This window comes from Leuresthes tenuis, unplaced genomic scaffold (assembly GCF_036924035.1).
Source record: "Leuresthes tenuis unplaced genomic scaffold, fLeuTen1.0.hap1 SCAF_4, whole genome shotgun sequence".
NCBI classification, from domain to species: Eukaryota; Metazoa; Chordata; class Actinopteri; order Atheriniformes; family Atherinopsidae; genus Leuresthes; species Leuresthes tenuis.
Window position 1 is genome coordinate 25,558,968 of NW_027325358.1, and position 22,219 is coordinate 25,581,186.

The following is a 22,219-nucleotide window of genomic DNA, read 5'->3' on the forward strand; positions in this document are numbered from 1 at the left end:
CTCCTCTCTCTGTTTCATTAACATTTTAACCCTTGGCGTCGCGCTGAAAGACATACAGCATGACGCCTGACTGAACCCGACTAATATGACTTATGACTGATAAAACATGATACAACACGCTCACACAACTCAGCATACCTCCCATTGAAAACCACAGACCCCCCCCCCCTCGCCTTCTTCCTAGGTCTACTGTATTCGTGTGAACACAAAAACACAGACACAAAAAGGGCTCTTTCACTCACAACACGTGAACATCGATGCAAACAAAGAGCAGTGTTCAGAAGGTGCTGGTGCTTTTATGCATGAATGCACAGATACAGAAGCCCACGCACGACTATTGTAAACGGAAAGGTTGCCACACTATCAAATCCCTCCCTCTATACACACTCAAAATAAATCAAATACAGAGAGACAATTATCAGATTTCTAAGATGATACCATGTGATATGAGGCCATGTGCTCCTAATGTCTGGTTGTTCATGTGAAGACTCTCTCTTGTCTTGGGGAATCAGAAGTAGGCCGAATCTGAGGATGTGCTCATTTCAGATACTATCACTGTGGATTAGAGCCAAGGACATTCTTGTTTCAAACTGACATGCTGGGGACTTTCAGACATATAGAATTAATCAGATTCAGCAAAAAGAAATTAGTAGATACAGCTCTGGTCAGCTAAGCTTTTTTTTAAGAAATGCTTGTCAAACATGTAAAGTTACAAGCTCAATGTTCCCATTCTCAGTATATGTTGCAGTCTGTCCATGGGTGCAGATCCCGGGGGGTCATGCCCCCCCACCAATAAAAATACCATGAATTATTCAAAATTGAACAAATGTATTTTCAGACTTCACATTTGAGATTCACATCTAAGAAGATATGATTGGAATGGGGGAACAATTAATGATTGGCAAACATATTTCTGACTCCACATCCCATCTCTGGTCTCCTCCACTACTCTGCAAATGAATGGGTAGTGTCTTACACAGGCGCTGATGACATCAGCAGGCTTTAAAAAACGGAATCGATCCTTATTTAGAACCAAAAGCACCCGTCCCGTATTGAGCTGAAAAGGGACGCACTTTGTCCCGTATTACTGTGAGAGACAAAAAATAGTCAGCAAAATACAAGTACTTTTTGAATGATATGGCAAGCCTCTATGAAATTGTGATTTATGGTGGCAAAGTATGAGTTGCATACGGGCAAAAGAAAAATCACTTTTGTGCCCCCCCCCAATCCTGACATAGCATCTGCACTGCTGAGTCTGCCTCAAAGACGCTCTTTGTGGGAAAATAAAATGTCTAATACATCTAAAATCAAACTAAAACCATCAACAGAATAACAAAAATGAAAATCTATGACGTAATATGAAAAACACTTATGTCCAGCGCAGCTGAGATATGCAGCTAAGCTACTTTGGGGACAGACCACATCTTATATAATACCACTTTGTACCACTGGATAGGAGGTAAGTCGCCATGGTGTCTGGTCTTCCCTGAAGCCAAGAGAAAAACATAAAGCTCCTGCCTCTGGCAACCAAACATTACCTTCTCTACTGCCCCCTCACACAAGGAAATGGCTTTCAGTAGCAAATATATGAACTGACCAAAATAAAAAAGAGCCAAAACAAGAGTAGATATGTGTTGCTTTTCTTCACTGGAAAAATCTTTGGGGCAGTAAAGCCCTGAAGTCTGATGCAGACTGGCAAGCAAAAGTACATTTACATGCAGAGCTTGGTTGACTTATGGTTAGAGTTTGACCTTGTGTGTTCAATCTGACCGCCTTCCTTGTCCCGGTAGACATGCATCTGATAGTGCTGCTGTAGTAAAAAAAAAAAAAAAATTGTTGTTATCAGAGCAGAGCAAACGTTTGGAAATCCTTTCAGTGACTGTGAGCCAGCATGGAGTCTCAAAGAGCTGATATTCAGCCACATCTTCTGATGCTTATGTGAATAAGAGCAGCTTCACTGGGAATTCAGCTGTATCAATGTACACTTTTGTTTTAGTGATGAAAGGAGGTTCCCACCTGATGAAGATGACATTGGCCAGCACTGCTCATTGATCTATATAAGGATTACAGGGAGGTCTGGTCCATTTTTTCTTTAGCACAAGTTTCTTGTGTTTTCCTTGAATAGTGCTTTTACAAAAGATGCCCTCTGTCCCCCTTTGTGGTTATTTGCTGTTACTGGCTGTTCATTTGGCGTACTGGATGGAAACTGCAGAGCATGTGCAGAATACCAAAACCTATTTGAGTCTAGTTTAGTGTATACGTCCAAGAATGATCCGACGCCCTTCCGCATAATCTTTTGGTCTGACTATTAACACGGAACAATATGATCCACTCCTTCAAAATAAATATTAATCATCAATATATCATACATCATGTTTGTATTTGTGGGAGACTGTCCAGGTTAATGATTATGTCAAACTCTGTCCCCTTGTGGTGATCATTTTTAAAGACCAAACCCCAGAATCCACCTTTAAACAAGGGATAGAAATCACTTAAGAAGATGCAGATTCTTCATAAAAAAAATGTGTTAGGAACATATTTGCCCACTTGAAAGATTGCTCTGAAAGGCTTTAAACTTGCAGCTGTAATCAACTTGGATTCTCAACAGTGCAAATAATGCCTAAAATTTCCCTTAACATGCCAAAAAGTCATTTTTTTTATCATGATAAGGGCAACTGAATGACACAGCTACATAAACTGATTTCAGTAAGCTGTTTGGTTTGGTTTGAAGGCATATCAGGTACTGAAAACTGAGAAACTGGACCGCTTAAGTTCATGTTGAATTTGATGTGAACAACATGATTTAAACAACAAAATAATAATAGGAAAAAGCCCCAGTGGAACATCTAACAATGTATTAGGTTAAATGGCAAGAGGACAGTAACATAAAGGGGTATTAAAAGAGAATCTATAAGAGGCTTTGAGGACTAAAAGGGTAGAGCGGTTATTTACTCTGAGACTGTGAGGTCAGCATCCAAGACCATAAAAAAAATCACCATTCTAAGCATCAAACATGAAGACATTTAGAAATGTCATCAACATAATTATGTTGCAGAAGAGAAATCCCTGTACGGGCCCTTGAACACTTACAAACCGTTGTCAGTGAAGCTTTCACAAATGAAAATTAAAACACTCACATGCCACGAAAAAATCCTGTTATCAAGATTCATGCCTTCCCTGACACACACTGAAACAGCATGGCTCAGTGGTACTGCCACAAATAAATACATATGAAAACAGTTTCAGTGTGAAAACATTCATTTTCTTCAATATACCCTGCTAGATGTGTTTCTATTATTTAGTCTTGCCTCATTAGCATGAATAGAATGAATATTAAATGCAGTACAATGGCTTCGCAAACTTTAGCCTCCAAAATTATTGTAAAGTTATACCACAGCAAGCATCAGATAATCTTTCACTTTGCTGTCCTTGGCTGTGAATTCTTTTTTTTTTTTTAATTGTTAGCTTTGATGTAATTCAATTATCCTGTCTTCTTTTACATTAAAAAAAAGCTAGATAAACTTAAGCTGGATGTGATTGCTGAGGGGTAATATTACAAGTGTAGAGCAGCAGATTGAAAATACAAAGAATCCAGCACCGAATGTAAGGATTTTTTAACGAGATATTTGGTGATATTCTCACAGTATCCATAGCCTGGTTAGACTCAGCAATGGGAGTACACACATGCCTCATTTCATCCAAATAACCTCTGGTGTGGCTTTGATGAGAGACATCAAAATTCAATTCAGCGTTTAATGATCATTATAGAATTTCATAAGGGACTTGAGCACATAAGTAACCTATGGCTCCATTTATAAACGCCTAGTACGATGTCATTTTTTGTATTTTCAGGTCAACTTTGAGCTGGAGCTTCTCAGCATTTGAGTATCAAAATAAGTTGCGTTCCTCTTTAAAACACCACTTTCACGGAGGCCACGGGCGTGCTGTCTGTGTGGTGTTAGCAGACACATCTTAACCTGTCGCTTTTCAGGAAAGCGGTTTTGTCTGCTATGCGGCCATTTAGGGCGACAATAACAGGAAACATGAGGCTGCTGCCGTTGTGTGGCGGGCTGGCCTCGCCGTAATGACTGGAGTCAGGTAACCACCGCACACACCGAGTCTGTTCTTCATCACTGACGGCTTTTAGACGCGAGGGGAGGCGGCGAGAGGAGGGACAGTTTCACCTTCTTTCTTTTTTTTTTACCATCGGTGTTGCTACTCTCCCTTTGAAGCAAACTTTGTAGGACTTAAAGGAAGTTTATAAGATTGACAACGTGCCGCCCTGTAGCGTTCATGTGACAATATTGTCACTCCGGCGTGAGCATTAGCGCGAGGACTTCAGGTGCGCGAAGCTCGTGTCGTAATTTACTCTTCTTGCCAGACAATTCATTGAGCTGGAGGGAAGTTAGCCCAGTTTTTCCTCACTTTTTTTCGCCAGTTTTTTTTTATTTTCTTTTAACTTGGTTTAATCTGTACTTCCTCGTTTACTGGACGTAAAACTGAGTGGCACACTCTGAACAGGTAAGTGCATTTGTGCACGTTTTGAGGAACTTTTTTTATTTTAGCAGAGTTTGGCGTACGTGGTCGGTTGACACCTTCTGAGCTTGGGCCAAGCGGTGGAGGTGAGCCGAGCCAGACCTGGACTGTTGACTTGTCTGACCTCTGTTAAATAACGACTTTAGAGTTTATTAGAGCCATTTAAAATGCTATTAGTACTTCCGAAGTCGCTTTTTGTTTTTCTGACATTCGTGGCTCCTCAATTCGCTACATGTGTCTGGGGTTTTCTTTCAATCAAGCAACCCTCTTGCTTATCTTTTTTATTTATTTTTTTTATTTTTTAAGGCTTTTGAGTTGTTGAGTTCGAGAGTTATTAAGCCCAAAAGTCCTCAGGTCGGCAACGTATTCACAACTGTTTGAGGTCGTGTTTCTGTCTTTCGACCTTTTAGGGGGCACAGCTGCAGCTTACCTACAGCGTTACCTTCCCCACACACACATCAACATTTCTAGTTGCGGGAATGACATTAACCGCACGTTTGCTTTCCGACTCTAACGCATGACTCGCCTACCTACGCTGTCTCATCACTTTTCGCCACATCCGTGTCAGAGTTTGGTTTCAAACAGCCTCTATCTCACTTGTAAACAAGCGCTGCTTAGCATGCAGCTGTGCATACTGGTCTTACAAACAGATCCCAGCAGGAGCTCCTGACATGACACTTCTTTCTGTCAAGTCAAAGTACTGAGAGGTCCCGAGAGGCAGTGTTACTCACATCTGGATTAATTTGGCTCCCAGGCAGAGGTTACCCCTCCTCAGGGTTTGTTAGCAAGCATGGCTCTCTGGTTTTAAAGAGATAAGCTGCACATAACGGATCTCTTGGCAGTTTACTTGGAAATGTATCAAGTGCCCCAACAAGTTGTGAATTTGACTTAAAACTGCTGTCACCCCTTCAACCAACACCCTTGATGCGCCATAACCAGCCTGAGATTGTATCCCCTCCCATTTTATGGGAAATTTCTCCGTCGGTGGACCGTTTGTTAGTGTGGATTTGAAAGGTTTTGTCTCTGCTGCATGGGAAATGTCGCACAGGGCCTATCAATGGGATCGTAACGCGCAAAGCAGATTCATTTTTATTCTGAATCTGCAGAAATCTTTCCAAATTTTTACAAAAAGACAGAGAAGGGGTAGAGTGGGTGGAATAGCTGTTAAAGACAGATAAAAGGGCAGGAGTAACTGTGTGGTCGTCAGCACCACCGATCAGCAGGAGTCTTATCTTTTCCAAATTGTGTTGAAAAGAGCAGAAGAGAGTCAGATTGTGACAAGGCAGAGAGATTAAAAAACAGAAAGATAAAGGGGGCGAGACAAAAGAGTAGCTGAGAGTGATGAAATCCACCACTTCTTTGCTTAGCAAACTTGGTGATGGATGTATTTTCAGCAGGAGGAAAATTCCTCACTGCTCCATCGCCTCCAGCTTATATCTCAGTGTATCCATCCTCAGTGGAAGAGAAATTAGATTCACACATCATTTTTTGCCCCGCTGTTGCATTCTAAGGGGACACCAGCTCCTTTGAGACTGTTGGCTTATTTGAAATATAACAATGTGCTGTTTACATGGGTGGAGTTTTTACCATTTTAAGTACATGCTGTGGAGGACCGCCTGATTATTGATGTCCTCTGCATACTGTGTCATAATGTCGGAGTTCCTCCCTGCACTTTGTGTGCTAGTATGATGTTTGTCAGTGCTTTATTTGTATGTGTGAGCAGAGTGAACAAACACTGCTTGAGGTTATTATTATGGCCAAACAGAAAATTGGACTCAGATTGCAGAGAACGCACAAAGATGGTTCGCCTGGATACAAAAACAAAGCACAAAATAAACAAAAGAGGAGGAAGTTATAACTCATAAACAGATAAACCCCCTGAAGCCCCCCCCGGGTCAAGACACGGACATCCCAAGACATCCCCTCACAAAGTAGAAATGGAGCATGGAACTCAAACAAAAACAAGCTAAACTTATGTGGTCTTCATCAGTCTTTATGTAAGTCCACAATACATCCCAAGTGGTTTTTCCTTCTTCTGTTTCTTTGAACATGCTTCTGTAACCTCTCTGTGTTGGTACTTTGCAAACACACGCCTACTTATTGCTCTTTGTGCAACTTTAGTGCAGTTTACAAATACTCTGAGCAGTCAGAGGTATGGGCTGCTCTTGGTTGTGTTGGTACTCTTGTTGGTCTTTTGGCATTTCTCTTCTTTGGAAGAGACAGAAGTCATAATGGACAAAGATCAACTTGTGAAACAGCTAAATTAATAAATATTGTCCAGTGCTGCTGTTGTCTGTGCTTTTCACCTGTACGTCTACGTTCTTTATGTTTTTGGCGCTTTGTACTCTCAGTGATGTACTCTATTGTTCTCGGCCACTCCCAGCTTGAGCTAACTTTCAGCCTATCAGCATTTGTCCAAAGCATAGCGCCATTTCCAAGCTCTGTGTGCAGTTTGGTTGTTAGAGGACTGAACTCAAGTCCATATTTGTTGACTAAGTACACTCTCTCCATAACTCTGTGAGGACTGAGAGCAGCACAGACTGATACCAATGTGCAAGAAAAAAAAGGCTCTGTTTCCTTTCACTCAACCAAGCGTGGATTCAAAAGATTTAGTAAAGCACAGTAGATGGATATGTCAAGCATTTCAGGCCTGCAAACAAAAAAAAAAAGTTGCTTCAGGGGCAATTCAGTGCTGATAATCAGGTAATTAAAAAAAAAAAAGACATGATTACACTGTCTTACACTGGTGAGTGTAATCATGATTTGATGCTAGCTGTGATCGACCATCACAAAGCAGAAATGCGTATCAGTTTTCCAGATGCTTTTTTGGAAGAAATGGACACTGTTTGCTCCGGACCAAATGATAGAAAACTATGCAGACTGTTATCAGGAACGGGTCAAAAATCCAGACTCTGTGATATTTGGTTGTATCGATGCCTTCAGCAAAGGTAATTTAAACGTCTGTGGGGGCAGCATTGATGCATTAATGCAACATAAGCTGCCTTCACGACATCTTTCTAGTGGCGTCCAAGTGTTTTTTTTTAACAAGTGAATGCGGAAACCACATTCAGAACTCCTTACAAAGGCTTGTCTTTGGAAGACGAGGGTATGGGTTCTGGACTGGCCTGCCTGCAGCGCTGAGGTGCCCAATAAAGAAAGCGCGGTGAATTTAAAATGGAAAAACCTAACGATGACCTTGTCCTGTTGCACTCCTCAAGACGTGAAGGTGACTAAATGGCACCTGAAACGCTTCACTGCTTGGTGATCACTTGAAGCTGGCTATGCTGTATTTAGAGGCCTCAGCAGTGAGCTCACCTGACCCACAGCATGTTTCTGTGTGATGTCATTCTGTCAGCCCAAACATGCCAGCCGTGCCCCACCATTTAAATGTGATCCATCATTTTAATCTCTTCTTTCTGTCTCTTGTCTGTGCCTTGTGTCTTGTTTGGGAAAACTGGTTACGTTTGTGAGCGGTGCTCTTTAGATCTGTCTATGGATTTTATTCGCAGCAAACTGTTGACTTATAGCTTTTGAAAGCCACGCTGACAGTTGGTGAGGGGAAGCGGAGAATGACAGAAAAACATTGACAATCCTTTCTTTTATTCCATGTTGCTTTACCCAGCACACATACCCATGGTTCCTTACAGCAACACTGTTCTCATCAAGCAAACAGTCATTAAACAGCTAAGCAATGTTATTGTTGTGAAAGTATTGGTCCGGTCTTTTTAAGAATTCTTGCCACAGATTGAAGGCTCCAATAAGCCGTTCTCTGCATCTCAGTGAATCATTGAAAAGTTTGAGCAAACACAATGAGAGGAGTTTGTTGTTTTTCTTAAGATGGATTTGGCCATCAAGCACATCACAGAAATAACAGGAGTCTCACTGATGCACGCTGTAATAATTACTCCCTCAAGATCTATCTTTCTCTTTTCAAACGTTGGCTGATAATGGGTGAAAATTAGACGTAGGATGTGTTGTGGAAGATTGAATGGATGCAGAACGAGGCCCATATTTTTTGTGTGCTTAGTGAGGGGAGAAATCGATACCCACAATTTGGCGATGCCAGCAAGGCGTCTAACGCTGCATATCCTTTTGAAACTGCTGCTTATGTAGGATGTCGTCGGTATGTAGTAAAACATGTCTTATCACTGCTGGTTCACCAGTAATTTAAAAAGAAACTCACAAAATGCCAGATATGAATCGACATGCCCCGCTGAAATGAAGGGGCTGATTTTTTTCGCTGGGTTTAGGTGGCTGTGGCTTTGGCTTTGTTCTGAACTGGTAGAAAGGCGTGTTGTCCGTCGTATAAACATTTGTTTTTCATCATCAATTGCTGACCAACTCGTATTACTTACCTGCCCAGGTCCAGAGAATATATCTTCCCCTAAATGTGATTATTATCTTGGCATATTTGCCACAGAGAGAGCAAGAACTCACCGTAGTTTGGTTACTGTTGACTTTTTCAAGAAAAAGTTCAGAAAAACATTAGTTTAGAAAGTACAGAGAGAGTCAAGCGAGTTCTATATCAGATTCTTGAGAAAACCTCATGTCAGCCAGGCAGAATCTTAAAAATTAAATTGGATATTCACACAAGGAACTTGTTATTTCATGTCTGTGCCAGATATGACAACCAACTCCTTCTGACTGCCCTGAGAAAATGTCAGTTTGTTCAGTTTCTTTGAGTCACTTACTCTGATGTTGCTGCCCCAATACAGATTTCACTCAACGCAACATCGTGAAGCAAACACTGAAGGACCTAAGCCCCTTAAAAAGGACCACCTGCTCCGTCCCTTCTTGCAGACAGCCCCAGTGTGGCATTGCCAGTCTGTTTTGTTGCCCAGGTGAAGCAGCAGGTACTTGTAGTTCACCACCGCCAAACTGAAAATGTAAAATAGAGGCCTGCGAGCTGAAGGTGTAGAATTAAACGAAGGCCTTTATTTGAGGAAATGCTGTATTGTTCAAATGTTTTTATAGGTTGAGTTATGAGGTTGCGTTTGGGAGGACAGTCTCTTGTAAACATGTTTATTCTGTTTCTGCAAGTGAGAGTTTGATTGTCCAACTAAAGTCAGCTGCATAAAAGGCTAATTCTGACTCATTCTCCTTGCATTGCTCCTGCATGATGTTCACATCTCCAGCCTCAGAGTGGTAACAGCTGCGGGTGGAGGGGTCAGTGTTTTGTCCCCGGTTTCTTTAATGATTGTCTTGCATTTTGTTTCATGATGATTAGAAGGGGAGAAAGTTAAACATTACATTGCATGACTAAACATTTTCACGGTGACAAGTCATCCCTTATTAAAGAGACCTGCAAAGTCAACTGTTCAGCCGGTACTCAGTTATTTCCAAGCAGGATATTTAAGTGCATTTGTTGAGAATTGGGTTTGCTGTAGCTATGGGCAGTGGCGTTGTCCAGTGTAGTCCTCAACTTAAACTGCTGTGTGAATATGTGTGTAATTGTTACTGAGCTATGAGGCCCAGCGGCACACGGGCTTACAGGCTTTTGACTCAATGACAATAGCAAAAATGAACCGAGACCGGATTACACCAGTCCTGCATTCCTTTCCAAACCTGTTTGACACACACACACACACACACACACACACACACACACACACACACACACATATATATCCACACACTAATCCTGCACATGCAGTCAGAAAAATAACTGGAGCAAGCCAGTACATGTCTTACGGACTCTTTTTGGAAGTGCAAAGAGAACACTTACAGGCAGGTAACAGTGAAGAGTCGCAAAAATCATTAATCGAAAATCCAACACAAATTCAAAAGGAAGGCCAAATTACAGATCAGTTATCACTAGATTGGATCTCTATGTGGTTTACAAGCTGTGCTTCATCTCTGTTGTGCGCTAACTTATATGCATTAAGATCACCACCTAATGAGACATTTGGAGTTAAACGGTTTCTTATTTCAGGTTTAGTTCACAGCTTTTAATTGTATGTCACTGCACTGTGGGAAGGCCACCTGTCAAAACATGCCTTTCATCAGCACAGCCAAGTCTTCCCGATGTATGGCGTGGTGAGTGAGTAAACCACAGATGAATAACCTGTCTCTGTAAAATTCCGCACTGACAGCATTGATCGGTGAGAGGAGAAGGCAGACGCACATCGGATAAAAAGAAAGGACAGAGGGGAAAATAAAACGCCTTTATTTTGATGGCTGTCAAAATCGTTTTTCTTCCTGATCACTAATGTTCACTGTTCAGTTATTTTAGGATTAAGCTGTGTGAATAAACATTTCAACAAGGTGTTGGAAACATTCCTCAGAGACTTTGGTTCATATTGTCATGATAGCATCGCACAGCTGCTGCAGATTTGTCAGCTGCACATCTATGATGCCAATCTCCCGTTCCACCACATCCCAAAGCTGCTCTGTTGGATTGAGATCTGGTGGCAGTAGAGGCCATTGGAGTACAGTGAACTCATTGTCATGTTCAAGACACCAGTTTGAGAAGGTGTGAGCTTTGTGACATGGTGCATTATCCTGCTGGAAGCAGCCATCAGAAGATGGGTACACTGGGGTCATAAAGGGATGGACATGCTGGGATGGCAGCAATACTCAGGCAGGCTGCGGCAGTTAAACGATGCTCAGTTGGTACTAAAGGGCCCAAAGTGTGCCAAAAAGACCCCCCCCCACCATTACACCACCAGCCTGAACCGTTGATACATGGCAGGATGGATCCATGCTTTCATGTTGTTTATGCCAAATTCTGACCCCACCATCTGAATGTTGCAGCTGAAATCGAGACTCCAATCTTCTATTGTCCAAGTTTGGTGATCCTGTGCGAATTGTAGTCTCAGTTTCCTGTTCTTAGCTGACAGGAGTGGCACCCGGTGTGGTCTTCTGCTGCTTTAACCCATCTTCTTCAAGGTTCGTAGTGTTGATTGATTCTGAGTTGATATTCTGCATTCCTGGGTTGTAACAAGTGCTTTTTTTTAGTTACTGTTGCCTTCCTATCATCTCAAACCAGTCTGCCCATTCTCCTCTGACCTCTCACATCAACAAGGCATTTTCGTCCACACAACTGCCGCTCACTGGAATTCCTGGAGATGGTTCTGTGTGAAAATCCCAGTAGATCAGCACCAGCCCGTCTGGCACCAACAATCAAGCCACGTTCAAAGTCTCTTAAATCCCCTTTGTTGCTCATTCTGATGCTCGATTTGAACTTCAGCAAGTTGTTTTGACCACCTCCACATGCCTACATTTGGGGCTTAAACTGTAAATGCAACATTGGTGTGAAACTCCAACTCTGTGTGGATGTTTGTGCATAAGATGCTGATGAAATGGAGACGGGCACATGGGGAGGTGTGTCAGCGGGAACTTGATGCACGTAGACATTTCACATTGTGTCACAGCCTCTGGGCCTTGTTGAGACTCGTCAGAACAGTTGCATCAACCTCTGATTCCCCTCTTTACATCACTTTCTAACATTCTTGCTGTCTCACTTATTCATACCGCTCCGGTCGCCTGCAGCATTTTTCCACGTTATATCTCAATTCTTTTTTTTCTGGTACGTTTCCTTTACTCTCCCCTTACGTTTTCTGATTCCTAAAGCTTTCTCGGGTTTTAGGTGGATGAGGCAGCTTATAAGGACTGGAGTATCTTAAATTAGCTGCTAGATTAAAACCTCTTGAAACAACAGTGAACAGCTGACACGGCTCTGCCACTGTATACCACGCTTTAATATACTGTAAAAGGACTCAGATGACTGTAATAGTGTAAAACTTTACCTTCTTTTTCTTCTAACTTATAATCTTCACTCATCTGCAGAGAGCAAAGCAGCACACTGCATTCCACCCTGGGGTTAAAGCCCACGTTTTGCCCTCTTATGATGAACACTAATGTGTCCCTCAACTGTCTTTTTTTTTTTTAGATAAGGCTGTAGATAAGAGGACATTTGTGAATACCAAAACACTGCAGGAAGAGTGATTATCTGTCATGCAGTGTAAGGGCAACAGTTGACAAACCATCGTCTGCTGTTCTGAGCAAGGTCATGACTGAGCTGAAATGTAAACAAAAGATTTAACAGTAAACCAACAATTAGCCAGCGCTTTTTGTGTCGGGGTGTCTGGTGCTGTGCAAACAGAATCCACATGACTTCAAAGGCTTTCATCCAAGCCAGACTATGACGATTTAAACCTTCAATGATATTTGGAAGGATATTTTACTGGAGCCAGACACAAGGGTTTGTCTTGCCTGCAATAATTACTGGATGCACATGCATCCGAGGAGCAAACCAGCGGGTTCCAGTCATGAGAATGGAATCGTTTTGCCTTCCATTCTCAGAGTTTTTAAAATGAGTAAATCATTTCTTAGTGACCGTACCTGTCTTTATGGTAGTTTGTTTTCCTTTAGCGGTATCGGTGGGAATGTTACGCTCAATAAGTAGAACTCTTCATGAGGCTATTTGCTTGTCTAAACATACCATACAAAATGCGTGCAGTGGCTAGCTCGGTCTAAGACAGTTGCCGGTACTGATTGCATTGGAAGCCTTTTTAACTCGAAGCTCATAAATTCTGTGAACAAATTGGTCCTGAAATATGTTGAGAAATGACCAGATTGCTACACTGCTCCTGGTCATTTTAGGCATGTCCAACAGTCTATCAATTGACTGGCCTAATGTACACGCACATCTCATTGCTAAGCCCAGTGTTTAATCCAGTCTTGCAAATGTTATAATTGACTTTGTTCTTAGACATTATATATTCATATTCTGTATTTCACTAAATAATCTATGTTCCTCTTTTGTACTTGTCCGCTCTGCTCATACAACACAATGCATGTCCAAGACTTTAGGATGACATAAGAAACTCTGTCGCTCCGAGTCCAGCGCCGCCATATACTCTACATGTGACCACTAATAAATACTTTAACTTAAGATTTCTCCAGCTTGTTCTTGGGCTTCCAATGAAAGAATCGGCCAAACACATTTAATTATGTTCCTCGTGGTGATTTGGCAATAAAAGGTCAAGTTTCATGCCACTAGATCAAAGTTTTGCATATTAAAGTGGGCTCGACAGAGACTTTTGCTACTTTTAGGACCATCTGGACCGCAGTCTGCCCTTTTAAGGTTCTAGATCCACAATTTTCTTGTGGTCTTTGTAAAGTGATGTGACCCTCTGAGAATATTGAAACATTTCCGGACGTGATTTTGGTAGTTGGTACCCAAAACAGCTCCTGGCGTCGCTGCTTAGGAGCTCAGCACTGCCAAACACACGAGGATGAGCCATCCTCCTCACACCTCCTCTGAGAAGATGTTCCACACAAATCCAACTATTTGGATTGTTGTAAAGTGAGCAACCAAACTACCAGTGTATCGTAAGGGATTTTAAAGGCACGAACCAAGTTTAACTACGAGGCAACATCTAAAACTCAGAGACCGGCTTTGTTTGTTCATGCAGAGAAGTCTGACCTAAAACTGTGGTTGGAAAATATACAACCTCTTGTGGTCATGAGACCACTAAAGTCCTCGCTTCTAACATGTGGTTATGTTGACATTAACTCAATCAGGTCGTGACAAAAGTGTGCAAGAATCCGATGTATGACGAGGATCGCAGTTTTTCAGGGCAGGGGCTTTCAATTTACAAAATCTATTAAAGCATTTGGAACTAAGGCTCCATTTTCAGAAAGCATTATAATGCTGACGTATGGTTTGAAAAGGGCCTCCTAAAACCTTTTCTGAAATAAGTTAAAATTGTCCACTGCAAACTCTTATTAAACCTTCAGCTTTTATATTGAATTATTCACTTTGCCCTTATCATCAAAAAATAAATCATTGTTTAAGTGTCTTAAAAGGTAAAAGCACTAGGTTAGAGAGGGACAGAGCTGTGTATGTTTTATCTGGTCTGAATGGGTTCATCTGAATGTCTGACCGGGCCAGCTTAATGGTTACTTTTCTGTAGAAGTCATGACTGCAGGTTTACCTGATTGGACCTGGTAACATTTAATTAGCGACCTGAATATTCAGCTGTTTAGATATTCATATGATGGATGAGTCTTTTCATTTTTGGGATTCGGGGAGAGTATGTTGATTATATGTAATGAAATGTTTAAACACAGCATACAAATTCATGCAGTTAGCCCAATGCAACAATCTGATTTCCTCCTATTAGAAATAAACAAATAATCCTGCATGTTTATTCAAAGTGAAAATGACTAATTCCAGCTGCACAGCTCACTGCTCTTCAGATTTATCATCCATATGTACTTGACCATGATAATCTCTGAAGCCTCTCTGCTGATTTGATGAGTGGATGACAAGGTTTTTACCACGCTGTCACTTGTTATCTGCTGCTCAGCTTGATGGCTGTAAAACTGATTCATACCCCATGTCTTCCCAGATCATATATTTCAAATGTGTGTGGCAGATAGGGATTTTGACATGGCTGGTTATCAGAGGCCTTGCCAAAATGGGAAGCCCTCAGAAGGCAGCATCAACTAGAATGTAGCGTGAAATGTCAAGTATTTAGATTGATTTCAGCCATCTGTGCGATGGGCAGACAGTGCACTGCAATGGCTCCACAAACTATGGTGTGAATATGTCAGTGGACACTGTAAGGCGAATACGGTTAATAAAACAGTGTGTGCTGTTTGTTTTTGTGCTTCCAGTTTTTCCCAGGAGCCGTCCCAGCTAATTATTTTTAATACGATGTGTGTATGGTAATGCAGAATGAGTCATTTTGGCTTCATTTTTTATTTTTTTTTCTACTTGTTTGTGATTGTGTTTATGATTTTGTGTGTGTCATGTGGCACAGATGCTGGATGTCATCCCGCAAAGCTAACTAATGATCACTGGGGCTAGAATGATGATTGATTAATTGTGTTTGTGGCTGCCAGGATACAAAACTTCAGTCACTTCGAGTGAAGGTTAAGGAACTAATTCACAAACCTGCATATTGTTCTCACTTTTACTGTTTTTTTACAATGTTCTGGCAGGAAGTACTGGTTCATATCCCTGCTGCTTTGGAACAGTTTTGATGATCCAGTCTATAAAACTAGCTGTATTATTGGTATTGATCGTTACTGAGGTCCTATAAGAGAGGATTGATATGAATGCAGATGGTTATTTGCTGCACAGATGCATACGTGAAAAATAAAGCACACATTCTTAAAATTTTGTGAATACAAGCTCTGTTGAACAACACACGAAATGTTACACAGTGTCATTGATTTATTAAGAAAAACCGAGCCTAAATGAAGAAACCGTGTGGGGGAAAAACGGAGTACACCCCGTGATTCAGCTGCCTGCTGTAGCAACAATAACTGGAATTAATCAGTTTCTGGATGGAGTTATCAGTCTCAGGTCGTGAGAGAATTTAGGCTCGACCTTTTTCACAAAGTTTCTACAATTTGAGTTCTGAACTCTGACTGGCTCAACATGGGGCTTTCTGGCAAAAAATATCACTATCATTTTCTGTATTGATCGAGCTTAATCTTGATCACGATATAGTTTGTTAATGCTGTCTATTTAAAAAGAATACTAACTATGGCTGCAACGTGAAGCATATATAGTTCCATTTTAGAACAGTTTATTAACAAAAGTTAAGTGACATCACATCAACACTCAACTGTGCAGACAGACTGTTTTTCCCCTTGTAATTGAATAACAACTCTGTATGTAAAACCAGAATCTGTAACTGCCATCACAAATACCCAATAACGCCATTTTAAACCTTTATTTTACTTTGAAATATGAAACTACAGTTGTAATCTCTTGGTCTCAGCATTTGCACATTGTATTGATCTGTTTTTTTTTTGTTTTTTTTTTACTGAATCCAAACCACTTTCACATAACTGATCTTGTGGGTCCCTTTTTTGTCAACTGCTTCGACAGTCTGGGAAGATGACACGAGTCTCACTTCCGCTTTCATGGTTTCTTATAGAGTTGCTGCTGTGCTTGGGATCATTGTTCTGTTGCATTTTAGCTGTCGAACAGCTGGCCTCACATTTGACTCTGGAATACTTTGGTGCACAGAGGTTGTTCATGGTGGACTCCAGTGGCTGCAGAACAAGCCCACATCATCACCACCGTTCTTGACAGTTGGTATGAGGTATTTGTGCTGATAAGCTGCGTGTCTGTTTTTTTTTGCAAAACATTTTAAGGTTTGTCCACTTTGGTCTCATCTGTCCAAAGGACATTATTCTAGAAGTCTTGCAAGCCCAAACCGTACCGCCATGTTCTTTTTAGAGAGAAAAAGCTTTCTCCTGCAATCCCTCCAAACAAGTCGTACTTGTTCAGTCTATTTCTAAGTGTACGGTCATGAACTCAGTTAGCATGTTCAATGTTAAAGTCTGAGATGTAGCTCTTCTATTTTTTGGAATACTTCTGAGCATTGCTCTGTCTGCTGCCCTTGGGATGAACTTGCTGGGACGTCCACTCCTGGGACCATCAGCAACTCTTCTGAATGTTCTCTTCTGAATTATCTTCATCACTTTAAAATGATGGAACTGTTTGAAAATTCCACTAAAATCCTTCTGCTGATATATCCTTCGTTGCTGATGTCTTTCCTCCTTGACATTTCAGTTGCGTACCTGAATGCTTCAGTAGCACCTGGCTGCTACCTCCCCTGTTCACTCCTATGGAGGCATTCAAGGTTTACTTTCTTTGGAATACCTCTGCATTTTGGTTTACTTTTTGTTAGATGAATTGTACTGTTTTAGATTGTTGTCATTCATCTGAAGCTGTGATTATCTAATTTCATGACGGTGAGGACTCTAAAACCATAGAATCGAAAGATGTTTGCATCCTTTTTCCATAACACCAAAACCTTGAGGCCTGAAATATAACTTGTTTCTTTCTTTGTGTGCAAAAGGTTTTGAAATATTTGACACTCTAACAGTTAAACCTGGAAACATCTTTGTGCTTTTTTGAACTGCCCAAACAGAGATCAGACAGAGGGCAGTGGGTGTGTGTTCCTGTGTGTTCCTGTGGTAGGATGCTGTGGGGAGAGCCAGCCCGAGGCTAACGCTAGTCTGGTTCCATCTGAACAGGGAATCTATTGTGTATCTGTGTGTGGGATTGTGTGTGTACGCATGCACGTGCCACCTGACAGAGCACTATTGATCCCACTCAAATCCTTTGGCTGCAAAATGTTTTTTCTTCCTTTGAGCTTCTTTTTCTTTCTCATCATCTCCTCTCCCAACACTGATAAGTCAGAGTGTCGGCGCATTAAACATGCTAACCGCTAAACACCAGCACCCGTTAGATTTCTTTTTGATATATCCTTACAGAGATGCCTTTGATGCTCTCAAGCACATTTGCTCCTTTGTGATCATTTGTGTAAACTTAGATTTCATCTCTGAAAAGTCAACTCACATAGAAATAACTAGTGGATGAACTTTTTCTGCGTTTTGAAGTGCTCGCATTATTTAAGCCTCTGAGTTGGTTAGATGTTGGGCCAAGTTCTGTGATCAATGTGAAGTGCTGTTGTGAAAAATGACTTTGAGTACCTCTGGTAGCAGGCTGTTGATTTTTGACAATCCCCAGCCTGCTCCAAACTCTTCTTTAGTCACAGGAGCCCATTTACCTTCCGTGTTCTCTGATGCAGACACACACAGTAGTGGAAAATGCAGTGTTTTTTATTTCCTCAGCTAGGGTCCAGATGAGCAAACAATGCAGCCACACTTTTTTTCCTGCTCACAAACCAGTGTTTATAAAGAAAGAATGTGTGGTGAGAATGTGGGCACCTCACACATTCTTCAAACTGGGCATGCACTCATCTTTAACAGCAATTAAGTCAGATACGGTGAGTTGGAAATGGAGAAAGAAAGGCAGAATTTAACATAAAACAAAACTATATCATATGAATAGTATAATGGCAATTTGTTTCTTTCTTATTATTAGTTTTCATTATGTTGTCTTGTGTAAATATGGCTGCTCTGGCATTGCATTTTACTGGCACAAGATGCTGGTTGGCTCAGTTCAGGCTTTATAGGGCACTAAGATGGATGAATAGTCGGGCTATTTTTTTTGTTCTGCTACTTATTCCAGAACTAAAACCGATGGTCTCATTTTCACATTTAGTAAAGTTGCACTTCTTATTTGCTGTTGCTTTCATTGTCGTGTCTATGTGGTTGTGGTCCAGAAAATCTGTGATTTTTATGTGCAAATGACTAAAGTAGAGGAATTTCCACATTCATTGTTTTTTAATGGGAGTTGAAATCAGGAACCCGCATGCACATACAATATCACAATGACTGGCAAAAGTTATGTGTATGCACATTTCTGCCTTGCTGCATATGCACAGGTTTAGTCATAAAACTACATACAGTTGTATGCATCTGGCCCCTGAACTGTCAATCAGTGGAATTTAGCCATGTGTGGTTTCAACAGTACTGTCCAAGAGCCACAAATTCCACCCATACCACCCACACATGTACAGTACACGCTCTCATGCTGCACGTGAGATTTATTTCTGTCTAGATTAGCAGAATATCCATCTTCAGTAATGCAATTTCTGCTGCAGAGTCTGTAAAGAAACTGAAAATCAATAGCTGATGAAAAAGCACTTCACAGCAATTCACGCGGTCCATCCTTCAAGCTAAGCAGAGATTGCCTTTCTGATTGGTCCGTCTGCGACTGAAGTTCTATCGAGGAATTTGTTTTTACAGGTTTTTTTTTTTTTTGGCTGGTTGTTTTGAATGGGGCTCGTCCTGAGTTTTGAGTAGTGACAAAAGCAGAGGATGCTCAGGTTCAGAGATCAGTGTCGCTGTGATTGCGTGTGCTCTCGCTAATCTTCTTCCTGTTCCCCAACACACGGGTGGAGGGATATTTTCAACTTTCAGTGTCCTCGGAATGCTTTGTTTCACAGACCAGGAAATGTTAAACTATCCAGACTGAACTTTGAAAAACCTTCAGTCCCAGTGTGAATAGCACTGCTTTGTTTTCATACCTTTCGCTCTCCTCTTACACTCTGATTTTAATCCTACACTCAAACAGTCCCCAGGACAGAAAAGAACTGCAGCGGTGTTGAAAGTATGCAGCATGATAAGACCTGTAAAGACTATGAGCCTCCAGTAAATCAACTATACTTCGGTCAAAATTGACTTTAAAGAAGCACCATTAATGCAGGTGTAGTCAGATAAATGTAATGCCTGCTTCTCACACTCCTCAGCTTCGGCGTTTGCAGTGACTCCTTTTTGTCAATCATTCATCCCACTCCAGCAATGCCTGGACTGAAAGGTGTCCTGTGCCAAAGCCTTGTGGGAGTTTCATGACCGAAAGTTCAGTTTTCTTGTTCTGCAGTAGCCGATCAACGACCTCTGTACTCTCACCTCTGCGGTAAATTGTCCTCTTGTATTCGTTTTGGTCAAGAACCGAACACAACCACCGTAAAGTCCCAGAACTCTGCTACTACAGGCTAAAAAAGAGATGTTAGTGATGTGTACAAACCCCGTCTTCAGAAACAGTTTTCATTTGAATATGTGTTTAACAGACACTCGTACAAAGGAAATTATTTTCAGAGTCAACACACTCAAGCCAACTTTTCCAGAAATATGAGGAAATGGGTTTTGGAGGTTCTGCCTTGTTGGCTTACGCTGATTGTGTTGATTTCCTCTCCGTGGGTCCTTTTGGAGATCATCTTTTTAAGCCCCCAGAAAATGAAATGCGTTGGCTTTTGCGATATTTCCTCTGAACGAAAACTTTTCTCTACTTGCGCAAAGCGATTTAGATTTAGCTGAACTCCAACATGGCTTTTGGCAAATTTCCTCTGGTGTTGTGATTTAAAAGACACCACAGCATGTTGCTTTGAAGAACCAGTAACATGGCTTTAGTTTTTCACTTTCCACTCTTGTATAAAGGTTCAATTGTGCCCCTCTTGTGCGTCGGGGAAAGCTTACGAACTGTGAGCTGTGTGTGATACTAAGTGATTCGAAGCTTTTTCATTCCAGACCCCCTGCTGTTCCCCCATCTGTTCTCACAGAGCTGGTGTCACTAAACTAGCACTCTGCGTATAGACCTCATGACACCCCACTAGGCAAATATACATTGTTATATAAACATGAATGCATACATTGAAGGCAAATATACATTACATTCTTCTGCAGCGTGGCTGGAAGAATGTTTTTGAGGGAACCCTGCTGACAGTTTGTAGTCAAACTGAGAGGCAGCTGGACCTCTAAGGCTCTGCAGTCGACACAGCATTAACCCAGACTCTGTGAAACTGTTGTTTTTCTTTCTTTCTTTCTTTTTAAGGAAAATATCATTTATTCTTCATGCATTAACTTGAGGCTGAAATTGTAATTAACTGATCAGTCAGTCAAAAGCTATTTTTTGAGCATGGGAATAATTTTAAAGCAAAATAGCAACATTTCTTAGCTGCAAATTCTTTTATTGGATTTCCGTCAGATCTTTCTTTGATGGTTCCCTAAACCAAGTTCAACCAGATGATAGAATGCTCAAGGCAGATCAGTCAGTAATGACAATTACTCTCGGCTGCATCTCTGAGTCAAAGGATAATTTGGTCTGTGAAAAGCACATCTCCATATCCTTTGTAATGTCTTGTTACTTGTTTCGATGAATGGCTTTAACTCAAAGGCATTCAGTTTAGAGATGAGAGAAAGCAAAAGCCTGAAAATTTGAGTTACTTTAACAACTCAGTTTGTTATCAAAATTGTTGGCTATTTTCTGAAGGTAGACCTTTTTGGTTGGTTGATGACATTTTGACATATTTTGGGGGGGGGGCACCCTGCACCCTGCAAGTGCTCATGATTGAATATATGATGGCCGAATACCATTTAGCTTCTAAGATTTCAGCCTCTTTGTATGGTACAACTCACACTGTTGTGTAGCTGTTTTCTGTAGAGGACTTCGGCACAGGGAGACATTTAGACTGAATATTCTTTTAGGTACGTGTTCTCATGGTTATGGTGGCTACCTCAAGTATACTGTGTTTGGAGCCTCAGTTGTACATGTCCAAGAAATGAATTCCCCACAATATGCAAGATCCTAAACGGAGTGTCAAGTAGGAGCAGTGGAGGGGCAGATGTGACTGGATATCCATCATCCTTGATTCGATTGTGATCTTAAAATCAACGTCGTATTCGGGCAAGTCTGTGAACAATTTTGAAGATTTGTTGGCACAAGATCAAAAATGGAATAGAACCATGGTCTTAATCCACACAGATCATTGTTTGGCTTGTTTTCCCTGCAAACAGGTGTTTAAGATTGCTAGTCTGCCTTTCTAAATTGGCTGCTGATAACAGTCTGTGTTTGGAAACTGTCTGTGCAGTTGTATGCTGGCATTTCTCAAATGCTAACCAGCAGTTATGAACACAGCTGGACATGGAAATTATACGAGCTGTTGCCAGTCGGTAATATTAAGATCCCCAACAATGTTTCTAAGCAAAGTTGCAAATGTTGTTCATGAATTCAGCGGACAACGATGACTGTGAAAGCTGCTTTACGTGTCGCACGCACGCGAAAAAGTTGAACGGCAATATCAAAACCTAAAGCTTGAGAAAAATGAGAAAACGTCCCTCTGCTGTTTCTTTAATCTCCGCTTCAACGTCCATGTTGAGCCACATTTTTTAAATCCTGGATGGATCCTGTTGGTCTCCATTAGAACTCCCTTTGATGGGTGAAACAGAGAGAACTGGCTCAAAGCTGAGCACTGCCTTTAACTAGTACTGAAACTCTTTTGGTGGAAAGGGGGCTTCAAGGGGG

At 41.3% G+C, this 22,219-nt stretch overlaps 1 protein-coding gene across 3 annotated transcripts in view; it reads left to right on the top strand.

Moving 5' to 3' along the window:
• Positions 1–3,902: 3,902 nt before the first annotated feature.
• The window catches only part of palm3 (paralemmin 3), a 33,844-nt gene continuing 15,527 nt past the window's right edge, over positions 3,903–22,219 (top strand). For 2 of the 3 annotated variants that reach the window (XM_072383412.1, XM_072383414.1), the window contains exon 1: positions 4,105–4,521. The gene's annotated coding sequence lies outside the window, so the exon portion shown is untranslated. The other variant, XM_072383413.1, reaches the window with a different exon arrangement.